Source organism: Neolamprologus multifasciatus, chromosome 14, assembly GCF_963576455.1.
Source record: "Neolamprologus multifasciatus chromosome 14, fNeoMul1.2, whole genome shotgun sequence".
Lineage (NCBI taxonomy): Eukaryota > Metazoa > Chordata > Actinopteri > Cichliformes > Cichlidae > Neolamprologus > Neolamprologus multifasciatus.
In genome coordinates, this window is record NC_140452.1 from 27,251,816 (window position 1) to 27,267,706 (window position 15,891).

At 39.5% G+C, this 15,891-nt stretch overlaps 1 long non-coding RNA gene across 1 annotated transcript in view; it reads left to right on the forward strand.

Moving 5' to 3' along the window:
• The window catches only part of LOC146504225 (uncharacterized), a 76,253-nt gene that overhangs the window by 12,277 nt on the left and 48,085 nt on the right, over positions 1–15,891 (forward strand). Inside the window, exon 2 of the long non-coding RNA XR_014868639.1 lies at positions 3,359–3,567. This is a non-coding gene — a long non-coding RNA (uncharacterized LOC146504225). The remainder of the gene's footprint in view (positions 1–3,358; positions 3,568–15,891) is intronic.

The window sequence follows — 15,891 nt, forward strand, 5'->3', positions numbered from 1 at the left end:
TGTGTTTATCTGAATAAAAAGGCAACATGATGGACTATTCTGGTCCAACAGCTACTGTCCACTCTTCTCTGTTATAGTTGTATAGTCTGTTATAGAGAAGTTGTTTTTCTCTCACATCTCCTATGTAATTTTTTGCTTCTCATTCTACCTCAACATTGTCCTCTATTATGCATCAGAATTCTTTTTAAATTAAGACATTCCCCTTTTACAACTGCCACTGTTGTGTTTGCCCCTCTCCTGTCATGCCTTTTTGTTCCCTTCTCAGTGCAACACCAACATGTTCCTCTCTTACTCTCTCTTTCCTACCTTTTATTCCACCTCTGACATGGCTGTCCATCTCTGCTCCGTGTCTTATAATCCTGCCAATATATCAAAGGTAATATAGTTTTATTTGACATGTGTCCTGGTGTCATTGGTCTCAGATAGACAGGGATACACCTGCTACAGATACTTTGTAAAATGAACAGGCCCCTCAGGGCGGAAATAGATATTAACATATAGATCAGACTGTTGTTATATTGCATGCTATAAACTCCTAATGCACAGAGTACTATAGGTGTGGATGTACTCAGAATAGCATTTGTACTATGGAAATGTTACCACAGCTAAGGTTTCTAAGGATCTTAACCTGGTGGCAAATGCGAGATTGAATAGGCATGTTAGCTATAACTTAGTCTGCGTGAAAATCATGGCAAAACTGCGTTCTTTCTGGTTCAATGTTTACATATTAATATTGTTAATGAGGATTAGTATAGCATTTTGGAGATTCACCTCCTAGTAAAGCTTTTGAATTTTCCCCTTTTCCTTGGCTGTTATTTAGTTGTTTTTTGTTTTTTTTTAAATATTGCATTAACTGTTTAGGGATTACAGTCAATGTAAATGAAGTCACGAACCAATGCCATCACCAAATGCTGTGTTTTCTCCCTTGAGATACTCTGCAAGCCCTTTACTGGAGCTTCCTTCTATTGCTCCTTGTTTATGGGTCTCTCTGCATTCAGTTTTTCTTGCAGTATCTGAAAAGCATGGTCTGTCGGGTTTAGGTCAGGTAAATTGGTTGCCCATTAAAGAATACGCATTTATTTGCCTTGAGAAACTCTTGAGTGCTTTTCGCAGTTGGCTTTGGGTAATTATCAATTTGCACTGTGAATTGCTGTCTAATCAATTTCGCAGTATTTCACTAAACAGAGAGAACAGCCTTGTAAACGCCAAAATTCATCCTGCTGCTTCTATCAGCTGTCACATCATCAATGTTGACCTGTTTCTACTGACAACCATACATCCCCATTACCTGCACTATGTTTGACAGATGATGTGGTGCTGTGATACAGGTCATAAGCTGTTTCTCTCCTTTCCATACTTTTCTCTTCCCATCAATCTAGTGCAAATTAATCGTGGTTAAATTTGTCAAAATATATATTTTAAAGAATACTGCAGATTCATTGTTTACTGCTAAAGTGTAATCTGGCCTACTTACTCTTTTTCATGAAGGTGGCTCTTGATTGTACATTCTGACAACCTCCTCAGGTGTTCTTTTTATGAATTTGTGATGAACCACTTCGGTTGTTTTCTGTGGTCTTTTAGACCTTTTAGTGTTGCTTAGTTGGCCAGTGCATTCCTCTTTTTTAAGAATTTACCAGATTGTTGATTTGGCCCCTCCGAAAGTATTTTCACTTTCTCCCTCTGATAGGTTTATTTTGGTTTGTCAGCCTAATGATGGCCTCCTTCGCTTGCACTGACTTCTTTTTAGACCTCATATTGAGAGTTCCAGTAAACAGCTACCAAATGCCAGTTTAACACATTTACAGATCTTTTCTCTGCTTATTCTCAAGTGGAATAGTGAATGAACAGACCTTACCTGGCCTTGCACCTTTTGGTCAGTCAATTTTTCAATAAAAATTAAGCCTCTGGAAATGTGGGACTATGAATAAGAATGGCTGTAATTCCTAAAATCTTAATGCAGTATTTTTGTTAACCTCCTTGAATTAAATCTTAAAGTCTGTGCTTGACATCACATCTTGGGTGATTTAAAATCCACTCACGTGGATCCACTAAGGCAATATATGAAAAAAGGTCATTGTCCAGAAATGGACCTGGATGTATGTTACACTTCTTTATACATTCAGTTAATCAGCAAAGAAATTATTTTGGATATATGGAATTTTTGCTTTGCTGTTTCTAACAAAGCAGTTTTGGGAAAAAAATTCAAAAACTTAAAACCTGTTGACTATTCTGGCGACTTCGGTCTCTTTCAGGATGTGTGTGCTCATTGCCAGATCATTTTATACTGACTGTGATTTGTATTTATTTAATATGTCTCACTATGCTAAACCTGTTAGTTTAAATAGTTGAATGCACAAGATTCAGTACTTCCTGCTGATGTCTTCGACAATTTGCTCATTTTTTTTTTTATCTTTAACCTATTAGTACACATTTGTTTAATTTTTCTTCCCACCATTTATGTTTCTGATTGCTCTTGAATACGGAGTTAAGAGTCTCACATGCCACACAAAAGGACAAGACAGTGACAAGAAAGTGTTTTGTGTTTTAAACTGCATAAAACCTCTGGGATTTAATCTGCAAAAAGGGGATGAGAATTAAAACAGACTTCAACCAAGCTGTATCTTTGTATGGATAGCACTCTGCCCTTATAATTACATGATGGCTGCCTGCACATACAAATGTATTTCAAATTCACGTATGACTCAGTAGACAATAAAATAGTTTATTTAAACGACATCTTGAATTATTCATGGTATAGGTTCCTGTCAAAAGGTAAATTTCCCACTGTGCATTCATTTGTATTAACGAGCACACACGAGTACATGTTCATTTGTCTGTGTTGCTCAGCGTGAATTTGGTCAGTGTGTGTTTTTGTGCATAAACATATCTGTGCGTGCTTTGGTAAGTACGTTGCTCACTAATGCGTGTGTGTCTGTCATCAAATTATTGTCATCAGCTCAGGATAGTCATTTGAGCTTGACCTCACGTAATGGGGTTTGACAGCCAGTGGCTAAGACAATAATTACACAACACACAGACAGCCTGTATCAAAGCGTGCTGACTAGAATAAAAATCATCTCTGAGCTGCTGTTACTAAAGAGAAGCAATTATCTGCACACAAAAGTAGGCTGAGGGACAAAAATCTGGAAAAAGGAGAGGAAATTTCAATTGGTTTCCCCCCCTTTTTTAAAAAGGTGCTGATATTAAATAACCGAGTTGAATACTTGGCAGTAAAGGTTCAAGGGGGAGCTGCTTAGTTGTGACTTCTCTTGGATTTTCAATAATACAGTGGCTCATCTGTCCATTTTTACCTCTCCTCTCCTTTCCTTTTTTCTCCTCTCCTCTTCTCTCCTCTCAGTAGATGTCACTGCAGTTCCATCACCCACCCTGCGAGCCGACGGATTGCAATGCATCGTGGGACGTAGACACCCTCAGGTTACGATAGCAGTGACGAAAGGGACTGGAGGGGAGGAGAGAGGTGTGGAAATGATATAATGAGGGGAGGAAGAGGACTGATAAAAGGAAAAAGAGAGGAGACAGTCCGGTAGAAACATTTCATCCTCACAGGTAAGCCCTGCACATGCAACATGTGCACATCTGATCCTAAATCCCAAATGTATACAGTAGCACACAATTGCACGCCACAGCAGCTGATGGTGATGACCTGTTAAAGCACACACACTCACCCACATACGCGTGCACACTCACATATCCCAGTGATGCAATTAACTGTCATGGCCCATCTCCTATCAGTTGTTAATGAAGAGATAAAGTGTTGTGGCATCAGGGGAAATGTGAGTGAAGATAGAGGTGTTGTTGACTTGCCTCTGTCAAACAGATAGCAATCTGTCAGCTCTCCAGTGCTCCACCACTTCTGCTGATTGGACGCCACTGTAATTACTTTATTCAATATGGGAAATGAAAAATATCACTGCTCATCAAGTGACATTTCAAGCGCTGTTTTTACTTTGCTCAATAAGTGTAACTTTTTTTTGTATGTCAGGTTGGTACTTCTCAACGATCCGTTTTTCTGTTTTTGCTGTATATGTACCATGTTTATTGCTAATGTGTTCTGCCTGCCGGTCATGCAGCTTCCAAACAGACTAAATGCTGAGAGAAGTGATTTTTCATGGGTTAATCCCCCACTTTTCCTCTAAATAGTTGGCCTCCTCAGTGAAAACAACCCTTAAGTGAGTCCAACTGGCACGGTCTCTGTTCTGTCTTCCCTGATGGTAGACCATTTACCAGCAGATTGTTTTAGACTTGGCTCTTCCCCAGCAAGTTGGGAAGAACTCTATCGCTCCTCTCAGGAAAGATCAGCTGCAAATTTTTGAACATTTTTAGGAAGTGAAGCAAGAATGTGAGGTTGGGCAAAAAAAACGTAAGCGCCACTACTCTATAAGCATGATCCCTTACCAAATTCAGGCTCTGAGCAATAGCCTTGTTCCCTGCCTTTCTTCATCCCATTTTCTCCCATGGTGAGGGAATTTCCACATCACAGTAATTCTACTAAACATAATTACACAGCTTGTTGATAGCGTATTTTAACTTTGACAAAAGCATTCCTGGAAGAATTAGTACAATTATGTTGGGATGACTTCTCTTTTAACGTGCGTTTTCTCTCTTGGGTAAACGCATTGTTTGAATGTTGGGTTGCACTCACTGGATACTGTTAAATTCTTTTCAAGTACCTGTTTTGGCAAAAAGAGAAAGAGACGTGAAACATTAGTGTGGAGCAGAGTAGGTTTGTGTGCGTGTGAACCTGGTTTTCCTTTTGTGCAAGAGCAAGTCTGTGTGTTGAGTGTATGCCTGTGCAGTTGTAAGCATTTTTATGTGTCACAGTTCAGCAGCAGACAAGTGGAGACGAGCATTAAACGCCCTCTTCCTCTACTAATCAGGGATTAGACAGTGTTAAAGAGCATAAGAGAGAACCATAAAACAAATGAGTGTGTGAAAGAGACTGTTGAAAACGCCTATGAGGAAAGGAAATGAATGTCTGTCTGATGTTTTGTCTTAGGCATTTGATAGTGCCAGTGTTTGATTTCCTGCAATTTCTCAGTTATTACCAGTTTCCTTTCCATTTTGACTATTCGTTTCAGCCGGTGACCATCAGAAACGTTGCATAAGTGTTTTGAAACAAACGAAAAAGAAAATAGTAAAGCAAAGAATTTTCTTTTTGATAACTCTCACCTTTTTTTAAATGATTTTTTTTTAAACTACATGTTTATGAACATCAAACAATGTCATCAGGTCAAAGAAACCTAAGAAAAACAATACTGCCATTTATTAGAGACTGCTTGAAAATGTGACAGTGGCAATTAGACAATGCACGCTTTAATTATTGTAAGAAATAACACATTGCACAGATATAATGCAAATGACAAGCATTTACCTCAATTGATTTAAATGGATAACGTGAACTTTTATCTCACTCTTCCTCAAGGGTAGTCAGTGTTGTTGCATTGTGAACTGTTGAGTCCTCCAAAACTAACATTGTCCTCAGTAACTCTATTTCATCAACTGATTTGCTGTTAGAAGAACACAGATAGTTTTTTTTCTCTCTCAATCTTCTGATTATGGGAGCCGCAGAGAGGGTGCTGTGACTGGGTTGTACTCTTTGTCCTTCTTACCTCATTGCCATTCCATGGATGAGATCATTATCTATCACAGTTGCTTGAATTTTATCTGCAATTACTATTATTGGCCTTGCTCTTCTTGTTGCCCTCTTTCTCCTCATCAAAATTCACATGCACTCCTACATGCTTATATTAATCTCATCATCCTCCTGTCCCCCAGACGGTTTCCATCCATTTTTGTACTAAACTTCAACTTTCTGGTGCTGCCTGTGCACTCTGAACTAGTATATATTGGTTTAATTGCATCATTGCCAACAGGTGTGAACACTTTTGCATCGTTTTGTGTAAGCAGTGACAGCTGTGCTGTAATTGTGTTTAACTTATGCCACCTGTGGTTACCAATGTGCATCACAAGTGTGGCACAGTGAAAATGTGTTTTAGCGAGTGAGACTTTGTTTAAAGTTTTGCAGAAAGAGTACATTAGATCTGCAAATTGCATCTAACTAGATGAAAGCTGTCAAGGTTTGCCAAAGGGAGCGACTGATTCAATAAATGGGTTCGCAGCATTGAGAACTGGCTTCAGAGAATAGTGCTGTTTTATCAGTATGGCTGCTGTATCCATTTTTATGAGAGCACAGTTTAAAGTCAAAAAAGTAGTGTACATGAAATTGTAGTAAAGCAACCAACTGCAACGGTCAATCAGCTACAAGCAAGTGAAAATTTCCAGTGAATTACTTTGCAACAAGAATGATTGAGTATAGTCTTTAAAATGCATTCACGACAAAATGTTTCAAATGTTTTTTGCACAGTAGCCCAACTTGGTAATGGCAAAGTCAAATAGACTTTTCTTAAAAACACATCAATGCCAAACACCAACTCTCAACTGTCTCAGGTGGAGAGGAACAACATTGCACATGCTAAGTGGGTTAAAATGCCTGAAAGCCAGCATGTGCTGGCTGAGCAACTTTTACAGAAATTAATGAGGTGCCATCTTGAAACGCAGTAACAAGTTCTCTTGTTATGTCTTCAGAGTCTTAAAAAGAGCTGTGTAGTGTCCTGCCATCTCAAAGAGCCATAAAACTTGTGGATGTTTCACTCACACCAGTTAAAAAGGATAATATTTCATTGTCTCACCAATACTTGAGGCAACACACCCACACTAAAGCAGCCACTTGTGTTCTCTTTTTGTTTTTTTAAACTCAGTGCTATTTTTGGTCTGAAGACTTTCCCATAATATTCTCTTACTTCGAATAAATCATTCTGCCACACACACACACTGCCATTCCGCTGCTGCTTCAGCGAATGCAAAACTTGGGAAACGTATTCCCAATGTGATAAGTTAATACAACTGGGAGATGGGTGCTAGCGTTTTTGTTGCACGTACATAAATAGGGATTTGATGAGAAGTGATAAAAAAGAATGAAAGAAGCAGTTTGTAGGGAAAACGTGACAGCGGGAGAGCGAGTGAGACACAGATACATGCAGAAGGAAAAGGAGAGAAAGAGCTAGAGTTGAAGAAGGCGAGACTTCCTGGGGATATAGCAATGATTAATGTGAAGCTGTCAGAGAGGTGGAGAGGGGAAACCACAGTGATGGGGGAAGAGTCATGGCCAGGTGCAGAGAAAAGAATATGACAGAGATAGGGGGTGGGGGTGGTGGGGGGTGAGAGAGGGAGAGAGAGAGGGAGAGAGAATCAAAACAGGCTTTAGAGAGTGAGGAAAATGTGCAGAGAGAGAGAGCGGTGAAAGCATGAAAGGGGTTTTTAGGAAAGACTGCTTAGAGGGAATGAGAGGCAAAAAAAAGAGGTGCAGAGTGAGTGGGAGAGGATGAAGGTGTGAAAGAGGATACAGCAGAGATTGCTGAGAAACAGAAAGGGAGGCAAAGAGAGCAATACAGAGACAGGCAGGGACACCAAGATGGAAAAAAAGACACAGCGTTACCTACTAAGATGAGAGACTTGTGATAGAGTGTCTTATGGTTTCTGTATGAGAGCCTACTGTGTGTGTGTGTGTGTGTCTCAGAGAGAGAAGGAGAAAGAAAGAGATTAACTATCTGAGCAAAATTAACTTATGCTTTTTAAGGCTTTTTTTCCCTTTAATGTTCAGCATCATAGTGTTCGAGTATGCGTGTGTGCGTGTCTGTGAGTGTGTGAGACGCCTTACTGTTAATTAACCTGAAATTATATTGGTCAGTAACCAGCTTTAGTGTTCAGCTTCCCCTTTGACCTTGCTCTGCTTTTTTATCCCATTCTATCAAATGTAGAAACCACTTCCTAGTTGGTTCACCAGTCATGATTTACTGTGTGTCTTTGTGTGTAGGTGTAGCAAGGCTAGAATTTGTAGACAGGACCGTAATGGGAAACTCAGTCATAACAGCTCTATTTGTTTAAGTTCCACTCAGTAACTGATTGATTTTCTATGAGAAGAGGTAAATCCATCAATGTGTACTTTGAAGCAGTATGAACACAGGTAGGCGCACATACACAAAAGGTCAGTGCAAATTAAACACCTGTATTTGTTACCCTGAATATTATTGTAATTTCATAATGACTGACACATGTGTCATATGTTGTTGTAATGGGGTAATGTGCTGAGCCCCAAGTGGCCAAAAAACTCTATAACTAACATGGTAACTTTTTCTTTTTTCTTTAACTTACCAGCTCAAAGTAAATGCCATTTATTCAGGGTAATCATTATACAATTATAAAATGTTGTAAAAAGGGCTTGCCTATAAGCCTTGCTTTCACTAAGCAGTTCTGTACATGTGACATTTATAAAATGTTCCAAGGAAATATTTTAATTGTTGTTTTAATTGGTTAAAATAAGAATGGTTTTAACTTCTTACAGCATGCTGTTTTGTGTGATGATAAATCCAGATGAATTTCTAGTTTGATTTGTGCACACCTACATATGACTTTACTCTAAATTTAAGCAAAGCTGGTCAAACAAGTCCCTCTCTCCCTCCTGGGATCAATATTTCTACACTTTGGTTAGGTTTAATCTCATAATCCCCAGACATACATTTCACCATTCTATGTACCCTTGACATTACTGACATTAATGGCCCTCGATACACCTCATGTTCATCATTATTTGCTGTGATGTTTTAAGTGGCAACTAATAACTGGCACCTTCTGTCTGTGAGCTTCCTTCTGTGAATCACTACCTTGTCATGCTTTTTTTGTGTGTCCCAATAATCCCAGGGGTTATGTTGCTGGGGGCTTATGCCTCAGGTAGGGTTTCACAAGGCAAAGTGGTGATAAGCCAGACAAAGGGCAATTCACATTGCACGTATGGGAAAATGAAAAACATCTAGTGACCATTTTTACTCTGCCCAGGACGGTTGCTTATGCCCTGCCACTGAACTTGGCTTCAGGGAGAGTGTCAGTTTGCTGAGCTCTAGCTTGAGGGAGCCAGCCTGGGGTCAAACCAGAAGTGACATGCGTCCACCCTTCTGTGGATTGTTGTATTCCCACAGTCACTGCCTATATGTTGGGGTTTCTTCCACTGGGCAAGAGGGTTGTCTGCATTTTTGTGCCAGATGAAAGCTTTCTTGGAGTCACTATTTATGGTGCTGGAGGGTGCCCCACCTTGTGACTCCATTGTCACTGGTAGGAGACTTCAACATGGGCAACGGCAGTGAGACCTGGATTGGCGTCATCAGGAGGAATGGCCTACCTGATCTTAATCTGAGTGGTGTTCTGTTTTTGGACTTTTTTGTCAACCACAGTCTATCCATAAAGAACACCATCTTCAAGCATGAGTGTGTTCTTTAGGGCTCCTGGCACTAGGACAACCTATGTAGCAAGCTGATCCATTTTGTAGTTGTATCATCAAATCTTTGGTCATATGTTTTGGATACTTGGGTGAAGAAGAGTCCACTGACTGGTAGTTAGATTGGGTGGTGGGAAAGACGCTGGACAGGCCTGGAACATCCAAACGTATAGTGATAGTGGGCTGCCCTAGTCTGTGAGATCATCCATTTCCACCTCCAGTAGGTCTTTGACAGCATTCTGAGGGAGGCTGAGGATGCTGACGATGAACGGACCATGTTATGCACCGCCATTGTTGAACCAGCTGCACAGAACTGCAAGGTGGTTGCACCGAACCGAATGATGGACACTGGAAATGAAGGGAGCCATCTAGCTGAAGAAGGAGTCCTATTGGGCTTAGTTAGCTTGTGGGACTCTAGAGGAAGATCACATCCTTTGGGAATCTCTTCAATACTTTGAGGATTTCTTCAATCCCACTTATATGCCTTTCAGAGTCTGGTGATGAAGGGGATAACTCGGCCATCACTGGGAATGGGGTCAGGTACTTAAAACTTCTCAGTGACAGGCCCCCTTGGGTGGATGATTTGCTTTAGAAGTTGTAGGGCTGTCTTGGTTGACACACCTCTACAATGTCATTGGGTATTTGGCCTATTGTTATGAGACATTCAGTCTCTGTAAAACAACAGTGAGAGCTTGGACTGCATGGCCGTTAATAAGTTGGACTCATTCATGGTAGATGTTGAATTTTGCAAGAGTTTCCCTGTCATTAATTCTGTTTATAATATTTATGGACAGAATTTCTAACTAGAGGCAGGTGGTGTAAGTAGGTGTCCTCAGGATCTTGTCTCTGCTTTTTACACATGGTGGTGGTCACCAGCTTGAACTGAAGTGGTTCATATATGAGTGTGAGGCAGCAGGAATGAGAATAAGCACCTCCAAATCTGAGATGATGATTCTTGCCCACTCCAGGGAGAAGGACAGCCTCAATACACAATGAGAAGTTCAGTCATTCAGAGGGACTCAGAGTAGAGCTGCTACTCTCCTGCATTGAAAGCAGCCAGTTGACAGGGTTCAGGAATCTGATTAGGGAGCCTCCTGGGCAAGGTGTTCTGAGCATATCCTACTAGGAGGAGGCCCTAGGGTAAACCCTGTACACGCTAGAGAGATTATGTCTCTCAGCTGACTGGGAATACCTCTGTATTCTCCTGTATGAGCTGAAGTAATTGGTTAGGGAGAGGGAGGGCTGGGCTTCTCTGTTTAGGCCACTGCTCCAGCAACTCGGCCCTGGATAAGCAATAGAAGATGGATTAATCCCAAACTTTTTTTGCTAGGCCCCCCTTTGTTTTACAAGAAAATTGTTCGCCCCCCCCCCCCCCTCCCGTGCGTGCACGCACACACGCACACACGCACAAACACATTCTCCAACCACACACACCCTTATTTTGCTCCATTGCTGTTTATTTCACAACTCAAACATTTAGCGAACAATTAAGCAAATACAAGTAATCTGCAATAAATTACAGGTAGTAATAAAATAAACTACTAACTCTTTTATGCTACCAAGGGCATAGATTTGGTTTTGGCATTGGTGGGGACAGATGATTCAACCACCAAACCCTGCCCTGTTTCTTTTTTTTCCCTTTTTGTCTTTGCTTCTTGATAAAAAAAAAAAAAAGGAGAAATATACTTGCCTACATATGCTATTCTGCATGCTTTTAAACCATTTAAAATTACAATTCATAGTTTTATATGTGAATTATATAATGTTAAATTACTATTAAACAAATGACTGACTAAAGTATTTTAGGCTTTAGTTTACTTCCACATTCCATATAAATCAGATATCATACAAACATAAAAATAGCTTCAAATACAGTTATGACAATAAAAGAATATGACTTTAAGGACTTAACAACATTACTTCAGTTATAGTACACCAACATCTCTGATACATTAGCACTAAGGGAACATTGAATGACTTGGTGGGTTTTGTCCATAAAACTACTAATCTAAGATTACCACAAAGTAAAAGATCTCTCAGCAAAATGATGCAACATTTTAGGCACTATTGCCCCGATCAAATCAGTGAGTTGGGATTTTTTATTCTAAACATGAACTACTGTTACAGCAACAGACATGGACTACTGGTGCCCCACACAACAACTCAATGTCCACTATGTGAAGCAGCCGAACACATGCCTGCTCCTCTCGTTAACGGAGATAAACTGCTGGCATATTTGTTTTACATCTATACTGTCCAGTCTCTCCTGGTGGACATGGCATACAGCAGCATTGTTTAATCTAATTTGAGTCACTGTTAACCTTACCCATCTTTTTAGTCTTCTGAGAGCACTGAAGCTTCTTTTAGCCCCAGTACATGTGTTTTATCCTCAGATTAAAATTATTATTATGTGCTTGCTTTGCCTCACCTTTGGCCCTGGCTCTTCCCCTCTGACTGCACTAGGACATATTGCTACCTAATAAAATAACACATTGATTTGTGCCATATAAAAAGTGAGACGTGTCAATTCAGATTCTTTGTCAAATATACACTAATGAATCAATTTACATCAGCAGCCTAACAGTTGTTATGATAATAAATACTAGTTAATCTATAGCACCAAATCATCTGTCAGTCACCTGTGACCTCACCTCTTCACCTCTGTCCGAGCTACAACATGGCAGAGCTGCCTCTGTCATCTGACAAATAGGACATACATGACAATAAGAATAAAATGGGTAGCTGCTTCAGTGTTTGTCAATTTGTGCAGATCTTGACTCATCAGTAATGTTTGTAGGGTGAGTGCATTTTTAAAACAATTTGTGCAAACTGCACTACAGGGTGGAATATTTGCAAAATCATGATTACCTCATGATATTTTGTCTCAAAAATTAACCCTATGAATATGTCAGTGCCATTAGGATGAAATTATTGTCACCAACATTTTAACATTACACAGCAAATCCAGCATGTCCAAATTAACACTGTCAGATTTGATTTCAACACTTTTAAAGTGTCTATATGGGTCCACACCAGAGAGTGTTAATTTAACTCTTTTTGGAGAGTTGGTATGTTAACTCTGATTTAGTGTTAAACACCAAATCTCTCTGGAGTTGATAATTTAACACTTGGTGTTAAGAGTTTATATATTAACTCTCAAAGAGTATTTTAGTTTAACTACGTAAGAGTTATCTTCTAATTAATTCTAAAAAGCGGGAATTTTACTGTTCTGAACTTCTAGAAATTTCTTTTGGAAATAAACATTTACTAAAAAGACGCACTGGTTTTTGATGTCCTTCATTCATCACTTTGTGGAACTTCAACGCACTTCTGCTCTCCCCCATATTCCATCTTCACAAGCATATCCTATGTGGAGAAATTAGTTGACACTAATTAATGGCACAAATCAATTGAAGCACAGTAAAACAAACAAACAAACAAAGGAATCCTTTTTGAGCCATTACTTGTGTAAAGTATTTTCCCAAAAGACAAGGACACAGACAACAGGTAATACTGAACTAAATGTAAAACCTCAACCTTTTTCATTTTTACCTAAACCGTGTGCACAAAACTCTGGAGGGATCTAAGTGCTAACGTAGAACTCAGTCGGGACTCGGGACATCTGCTACTGCTGTTTGCTCGTTTTTTATGGGAGATCGTTTTCAGGCTTCAAGTAGCACCATTATATCAACATTTCACATTCTAGACATTGTTTTAAGTGTATTTGACCAAGAAATTTGACTGAAAATTCACATGCAAGCTTTTTTTCAAGGCTGTGGTATTTGCCCGCAAACAATACCTTTCAGCTAGCTAAAACAGAATATTATGCTATCAGCGAGCAACATGGCTAATGCCTTCCACACAGCTTTGTCTCAACTCCAAAGAGCCACAGAAGTAAAAGCTAATAACAATAATTGAAACAATCTTTGAAAACATGACTTACCAAGCATGGCAAACAACTCAAATATGTAGAGCAAAATGTTCTGAAACGGCTTCACTTCAGCTTCGATTGGAGCCGTGCTGGGGGCGGAGTCTGTGAATTTACTCTATTAGTGTCATAGCCCCTGTAGGAGTTCAGAGTTAAGAGGTCAAGAGTTAATGTTTCCATTGTAACACCTCCAGATTTGAAATAGAAACACTCATTTTTAACACTCGATTTTAACTACTATCATTTTACACCTCACAGTTACATTAAAAGAATGTGACTCTACTTAGAGTAAAATTAACTCTAAGACTACTAACACCAAAACATTTAACACTTTTGAATTTGCTGATACAATTTTAACAGTAAATTAATATCCTGGCTCGCTCGAGGCTGCCGTTTTCTCCGACAACTTCAATCAAAATTAGAAATGCTGCTCTGTGAGTGCTGTCTGTTGTGCAGTTAGTTTACAAAACACGTTATTCATGGTTACATACAATTTTAGACTGATGTGGGCCAAAGCCTAGCATAGCCTGTAACGTTATTATGACGGACACATTTTATGAGTGAACTTGGCTTTAAGTGACTTGCAGGTTTCTTTGAAAAATACTTTCTTATATCCAGGTTCTTCCTTGTTGCTGCCATCCTCCTCTCTCCTCCTTGCAGCACAGGCTTGCTGCTGCTAAAACTAAACAGAGCTCCCTGAAAGGCACAGCCAATCACATTGGCCATATTTGTCACGTGACGTAGGACTCCAGTAGAGAACGTAATTCAACTCTTTCTGCACCGCTGGGTGAATGAGATGATGACAGATCGTTTTTTTCTTTCTATCGGGTTTGTTTTTCTTTACCCGAAGAGATCAAATTATTGGTGGGGACAATTCAATAATCGCTGGATATTGGTGGGGACACGTCCCTTCCGTCCATGCCAAATCTACACCCTTGTATGCTACGTCCACACCTACACGAGTATTTTTGACAACGCAGCTGTTTCGTCCACACGTAACTGTTCCTCTATTTAGAAAGGCTGAGGCTGTGATTATTTTACGTGTAGTTGTTTTTTTTTTCCCTGTGTAATAATATTCAACATTGCTATCAATACATTTTCAAAAAATGCCTCTCTGTGCAAAATGGGTTTAAAAACATAAACAACTGTGAGATACTGTTAATCCGTGATGTAGACAGGAGGAACAAATCATGGCAGGATCAGCCTGATGCTATTTCCCGCTGTAACTTTACTGTATAAAGAGCTAATATCTCCGAATGTCAGGAGTAGTTAGTCATTAAAACAAGCGTTTAAACTAAAAATCAAGAATGTGGGATACTGTTTGTCCGTGATTTGAAGAGCCCAGCAAAAACCAATTCTGCAGGGGAGACCTACCATGGCACTTGTGCAGGTGAAACCAAAGGGCAGACATGCTTCACCATATTTTCTAGTCTTTGGCTTAGAATGAAGTTGGTTTGGAAACATATTCAGCTATGCTTCATGACTCTAAATTCAAATCCAAAATAGTCCATATTCATCCAACTGGGCCTGAATGCAGTCCCTGTGCAGTTTGTGTTTTTAAATCCCTGTAGGATTGCAACCTAATAACTTATATCAATAATTATTTTTGCAAAGAAGGAGATCCACTTGCATATGATGTATTGAACAGGTCCCAGACCGCAGTTTCCTTTCAGTAAAGGGTTTGCAGAAGTCATGTACAAAGCACATGCAACAACAAAAACGTTATAATCCAGACATATGCTTCGTCAACCTAATCAGCTAATCAAAGCACTTCCTTTGTCGGAATAATTGTCATCACTTTGTCCGCATGAACTATCACATGGTTTAATGTGCGCCATTGTCTGCAAAAAACGGAAGTGATGCAATTTTTGTGAGAAATGTAGTACTATTGAAAGTCATGATTGACTTTGGGCCCTCTGTAAGGTTCCTGGGACACTTAGAACTTTGAATACTGGAAATAATTTATTTCTAAAAAGTTCAGGATATCCTCAACAAGTTACATTACGGTCACCGTCAGCAGGCAGAAGTGAGCTTCATTTACTCATCAACCTCTATGCGACCCCTTTCACAAATTTTTACAGCCTCTTCAAGAATAAATACACATGGATGCTTCACATCTGGCACTTTGACAGGTGAGGTAAACACCAGACTGACAGTTTACACTTAGGATAGATGAGGTGACTCAGAGATAAGAAGGTAAAATACTGCGAAATAAGCAGTCACATATCAATTTTTTATGCCTTATTTATTGTCGAGTGTTCAAATACATTAAAATGTAGTGTGTACAAAAATGTTTGTAGGCAAACTGCAGTAGAAGCTTGCCAGCTGGCTGAAAAAGGTCTTCATACTTTTATATGATGAGCTGGGAGTGACTTACTGTGGCATACAGGCCATTACTGAACTCAGCCTAAAGGACACCATTGACTTTAACAAAACCAAATTAGGGTTCACAAGGAGTGAAAACAGACTACTTTTCATTCACTATAAAATATGTGAGATACACTTTCAACAAATAAGACCTGACTTTTGTTAGGCAATTATAAAATCAGAAGTTATATTACTGCTGTAATCGTATCTTCCCATAGGAACAATAAAGTGCACTGAAGTGATCTGC